Raw genomic sequence first — 6,000 nt, 5'->3', positions numbered from 1 at the left:
TCTCTTTAAAGTTTATCTTAAAACAGCTTACTTTACCTGTAATGCGGCATCTTTGGCCAAAGGTGCATTTCCAGTGGTTTAAAGTTCACTTTGTTGATGTTATTGTTCAAAGTGAAAATAAAATGCTGCAAGTTCTGCTTCTCGAGGAAGAGAGAAGACGACTGCACTGAAGAAAAAAATCGAAGAAGTAGGCGCAAGATACCTTCATGGGTATACGCTCAACCTTTGTTTTGCACAACAAGTGTTTAAAATTGCATTAATCTACCAGGATTTGGCTGAAATGCACCGCGGGATTCTAGTTAATGTGCACCATTTTAACATAAAAATATAGCTTGAATGTAATGTTACATTACATCATACTCGTACACTACTGGGGACAGAACACTCTTCTCTCACAGCTCTCGCAGCTCGTTTCCCTTCTTCATTTTACAATTTAAAAGTTGAATTTATTAAGCGTAACAAATATTTAGAGGGAAGGGAACTGTTTGGAAGCTGCAGGGGCCCCGCAACATAGTAATAGAGGCGTAAATCCCCCAGGAAAATGTCAACCTCTACTTTGCGGATTTCGCTTATTGCGGGCAGATGCGCCCCTCTGTTGATAAAATAACCTGATTTTATCCCAACAGATATGTTAAAGTAAATATACACACTGAATGTGGTCTGCTCTATGTCCCCTACCTGACCATAAGTGCTGGCCTTTTCGCTTGTTCGGTCCGTGATACTGACAAGTTTGACATCACACACAGGGTGAGTCAGGACTGCCAGATGTTTGCAATCATGTCCATTTTCGAGTCAGGGACACAGGGCCCCTAGGGCCTAAGCTCTTCACCACCCCCAGCAGCCTCCTAGCCCCCTAGTCCCACTGAGATCCAGCACAGCTGTATTAGTTACAGATGTTGTCATCTTTTTTCTCTGAGCACGGAAGATAAAGCTGCGATGTTGCAATCTTTTGTTCTGCGAGGAGAGTAAGACACAGCTGCACTGAGTGATGAAAACATGCATTTCTATACAAGATCAAAGTCAAAGTCAAAGTCAAAGTCAGCTTTATTGTCAATTTCTCCACATGCCAAAGACACACAAAGAAACAGAAATTTCGTTCCCCCCTATCCCACGGTGACAAGACATGGCGCACAACAGACAAACAGTAAACAAGTATAACAAAAGCGTGCTGAATAAATAATGAATAAATAACACAACAATAAATAAATAAATAAATACGAGGAGCAGAAAAAAAAAAGGAGCAAGTGCGCGTACAGCAGACATTCCCGAAAGTAGCGCAACAGTGCCGCACGCTACGCAGAAGGGGGTAGCGAGTTCAGGGCCCTAACAGCCTGGAGAAAGAAGCTGTTGGCGAGTCTGGTGGTGCGGGAGCGCAGGCTCCTGTACCTCTTCCCAGAGGGCAGAAGGTCAAACAAAGAGTGAGCCGGGTGACTCACATCTCTGGCAATCGAGGTTGCCTTGCGGGCGACATGGGAGGTGTAAATGTCCTTCAGGGAGGGTAGCGAAGCACCAATAATCTTACCAGCCGTATTCACTATGCGCTGCAGGGCCTTCAAGTTCTGTTCAGTGCAGTTACCACCCCAGACAGCGATGCAACTGGTGAGGACGCTCTCAATGGTGCCACGGTAAAATGTAGACAGGACTGCCTGAGGAGCACATGCACGCCTGAGCTTCCGCAGGAAGTACAAGCGGCGCTGAGCTTTCTTTGCCAGTGACGAGGTGTTTTCGGACCAGGAGAGGTCCTCACTGATGTGCACCCCCAGGAACTTGGTGCAGCTCACCCTCTCCACCACAGCACCGTCGATGATCAGCGGCAGGTGTGTTGTGTGACCCTTCCGGAAGTCAACAATCATTTCCTTGGTCTTATTGACGTTCAGCAGGAGGTTGTTGTCCCTGCACCACGTGGTCAGAAGGTCAACTTCCGACCTGTACCGAGTCTCGTCGCCCTTCGTGATGAGACCCACCAGAGTCGTGTCGTCAGCAAACTTCACTATGCGGTTGTCGCTGTAGGTCGCAGTGCAGTCATGCGTCAGCAGGGTGAAGAGCAATGGACTGAGCACGCAGCCCTGGGGGGCTCCCGCGCTCAGCGTGATGCTGGCGGAGATTTTGTCGCCAACACGCACCACCTGAGGCCTCTGACAGAGGAAGTCCAGTATCCAGTTGCAGAGGGAGGTACTGAGGCCCAGCTCGTCGAGTTTGCAGATGAGTCGCTGCGGCACAATGGTGTTGAAGGCAGAGCTGAAGTCCACAAACAGCAACCTCACATATGAGTCCTTTCTCTCCAGGTGGGTGAGGGCCGAGTGGAGGGCAGAGCAGATAGCATCCTCAGAGGACCGCTTGGCACGGTACGCAAACTGGAAAGGGTCAATGGTGGGGGGGAGAACGGACTTGATGTGCTCCATGACCAGCCGCTCAAAGCACTTCATGATGATGGGCGTCAGTGCCACAGGGCGGTAGTCATTGAAGCAGGACGGTGCAGGTTTCTTTGGCACAGGAACGATGGTGGCAGCCTTGAAACACGAGGGGACGATGGCCTGCTGCAGGGAAACGTTAAAGATGTCCGTGAAGACACCCGACAGCTCCCCAGCACAGTCCTTCAGCGCTCGACCAGGGATGTTGTCAGGGCCCGCCGCCTTACGGGTGTCAATAGCGGCAAGCGCCCTCCTCACACCGTCGGCAGAGAGGCGCAGGGGCTGCTCGTGCGGGGGGGGAGTGGACTTCAGTGGGCAAGTGCTGTTCTGGGCGTCGAAGCGAGCAAAGAAGCGGTTCAGATCGTTCAGCAGACGGACGTCGCCCTCACAGCTCCTCGGCGCGGGCTTGTAGTCCGTGATGGTCTGAATGCCCCGCCAAAGGCTACGTGCGTCCTTGCTGTCCTTGAAGTGGGTGGAGACCTTGCACGAGAACGCCTTCTTCGCTTCTTTGATGCCTCGGGACAGGTCGGCCCTCGCTGTCCTCAAGCCAGCCTCATCCCCCGCTCTGAAAGCCTTGTCCCTGGCCCTCAACAGTCTGAGGACAGCCCCCGTCAGCCACGGCTTCCAGTTCGCGCGAGTGACGACGGATTTTGAGCAAGTCACATCATCGATGCACTTTGTGATGTAAGAGGTAACAGAGTCAGTATACTCCTCTATGTCCGTCCAATCGTTGTAGGTGGCTGCCTGCTTAAATAAGCATAATAAGATAATAATAAGCATCACCAAACCTGTTGGTTGCATCATCGGCTATGGAAAGCTATAGAAATATTGACCCATATGCAGAATAGTGCTCTTGAAAGTGTAACAATGTGATACCGTGGTATTACAGTCGCTTTGGATGAGCCCTGATCTAAATCTTCTCATCTGCAGAAAGAGTTGGAACATGACATTTGGAGAAAGCAGCCTTCAAACCTGGGACAAAATACCTGCTCAAAGCCGGTCAAGTTTTACTGAGAGTTACAGAAATCGAACGTAGAATGTTGATTGCTGATGGATCATCATTACAGAAGATTGCGTTGTCTTAAGACGCCGCGCTTTCGCCATCTTCCGGTCAGTATGAGAAATGCTCTTAGTGGCAACTTCCGGGAATCCAAAATAAATATCAGCCGTTTAGCGCACGCGCAGAAGCGTGTTTGTGTTCGCGTGAGCGTGCGTGTTATATCCCATTTTCGTTTTACAAATAAACATTGTAAATCAACCTGTTAGACTTTTCATTACTCTATTCACATAACTAACAAGAAAATCTGTTTTTCTGTTTTCAAACAAAATCAAATGATTCGTTTTTCTATTTTTAATAATAATACATCTATGTTAAGAAAGCCTTTCCTGGAAATGTACGCGCCTTATCAATGCACCGCCCTTTTTTCTATTTCTCTGGAAGTTGACTCAGTACACCCACAGTGGCGGAATACATAGTCTACTCACACAAGTCCACCTTGTCAAACCCGAACCTTTCCTCTTTGGTGAGGGAGGGTGGGCGACGTCACGAAGTGCGCAGAGTCCAACAATACTTGAAGTAACGTTGGCCGACGAGCACGCTACGCGTCTGTTACGGGACTGCAGGAAGCGAGTTGCTTCAACAGGGAAGTCGAAAGAAACTACGATCGTCTCCTATTAAAGTGCATGAAGACAAAGAAGTTGAATAATAAACAAAGCGGACATGTTGGGTAGCTTTTCACGCAGCAGCCTGCGAGGAGACTAAAGAAACTGAAAATTCTCAAACAAACTTAGAACGGTAAGCGAAAATGTCGCTCGACAGTAGTTGCATGAATGGTCTTGGTCAATATGACGACATAGTTATTAGTGTTTACCTTTTAACTATATTCTCATACTTGTCATGCGTACTTTCAGTTTGTTTTACGTGAGCACGAGCAGCAATGCCATGGTATTGTTTGACATTCACTAAAAATGTAAGTCTTGACGAGAGATAAAGACAATTTATTTCAAGTTCGTCCCTCCCATCCCTATACATGGGCATCACTCCCTTTGCGTTGCTGTCAGCTCTCTTGCTATAATGCTATAAAACCAATCTAGTGCATGTATGCCGCGTAGTTGATTGTGTAGAGCACAGTGTCAAACTCAAGGCCCGGGGGGCAGATACGGCCGCCACATCATTTTATGTGGCCCGCGAGGACAAATTGTGTATCAAATCCACATGTCAATATTAAAATGACTAATATGTTAACAGTTTTTCTTAGTCTATGTTTTGAAAACTAGTTATTCATCTGGTCATTCACTAGTTTGTTGAGTACCGTACCCTATATATAATTTGAGACATTCAGACAATTATTTGGGTTGGCAGTTTCAATGGCCCTTCGAAGGAAACCATGACTATGATGCGGCCAGCGACAAAAATAAGTTTGACACCCCTGGTGTAGAGGAAAAACACTCTTAAAGTTTTGGATCCAAATGGTTTTGGAGAGAAATATACTCCGAACGTCAAACAAAACCTGGAATTCAAACAATCAGCTTTCCAGGCATGAGCAAAGCTTGTGAGACTCAGTGGACGGACGGACGGACGGACTAATGGATGGATGATACTGAGCAATAACAGTGTGGATGGGGCAATATTACATAATACATATTAAACAATATAAAACGTTCATTTGACCCGGGCTGGCTCTTTCCACCATTAATTGAAATTAGAGCAACCTTGCTGCAGTCTTTAATTATTTTTCATAATGTATCATATTTAAATCTTATTGAATTACTTGTGCTTTTTCTGTTGCAGTTGTTTGTAAAAAAAAAAATGGTGTTCTCTGGGAAAATGCAGGATTGTATTTGTCAGTAATTGGCATATTTAAATGATGTCAAGATGACTATGGCAGCAATGCAATATCTCTCTGGATGTTTTTGCTGCGTGTGGATTGGAAGATATCTGATACCACATTTTGATCCGCATTTGAAAGAGGCCTGATTCTGATCTGATGCTGTCTGGTGACCTTGGTTATTAGCTCTGTCTTTACACTGTAATATAATTCTGACACTTTCAAAGCACAAGTATGGCAAATGTGTCACTTGACCCTCACAGTGTGAATTCAAACTAAAGAATTTGCTCCACAACTGTGTTATTTTACTTTCTTGTGACATCACTACATACACTTACACACAGTAATCTTATCAAACAGCTTACTTAGTTTTCATGTCGCTTAAAGCGTAGTGGCTTATTACATGGAACTGAGTACAGGAGCATGCTGGCAAACTCTTTCTTCATTATTTATTCATTATTATGTCTTTGAAGGGTGATCAGTTCTACTTTAGTTTGTTTTACAATGCTCGTAGGAATAAACAAGTATTGGAACCACAGCTCACATATGAGGCAGGGAGTTGGATTCTGTCATTTCCTGTGCCTAATAGCTCACTGATGGGCTTCCTCCCACCTACTTAGTAGTGAAAACCATCATAGAGCACTTCTTCATGGCTGCTCACACTTCAAAAACACAATTAAATTTTGTACTCTTACCATAGTTTTACAGATCTTGCATTTGTTTACTTCACTTCGTACATGGTCCGGCAAAATAACCTGACA

The 6,000-nt window shown here is 45.8% G+C and overlaps 1 protein-coding gene across 3 annotated transcripts in view; it reads left to right on the top strand.

The window, feature by feature from the left end:
• The first annotated feature begins 3,887 nt into the window (after positions 1-3,887).
• The window catches only part of stat6 (signal transducer and activator of transcription 6, interleukin-4 induced), a 78,483-nt gene continuing 76,370 nt past the window's right edge, over positions 3,888-6,000 (top strand). The window contains exon 1 of one of the 3 annotated variants that reach the window (XM_049754644.2): positions 3,888-4,206. The gene's annotated coding sequence lies outside the window, so the exon portion shown is untranslated. The remainder of the gene's footprint in view (positions 4,207-6,000) is intronic. The other 2 variants (XM_049754642.2, XM_049754641.2) reach the window with 2 other exon arrangements.

This window comes from Syngnathus scovelli, chromosome 2 (assembly GCF_024217435.2).
Source record: "Syngnathus scovelli strain Florida chromosome 2, RoL_Ssco_1.2, whole genome shotgun sequence".
Taxonomy (NCBI): Eukaryota; Metazoa; Chordata; class Actinopteri; order Syngnathiformes; family Syngnathidae; genus Syngnathus; species Syngnathus scovelli.
The sequence above is the reverse complement of the archived record's forward strand: the minus strand, read 5'-3'. Positions and strand labels throughout refer to the sequence as shown.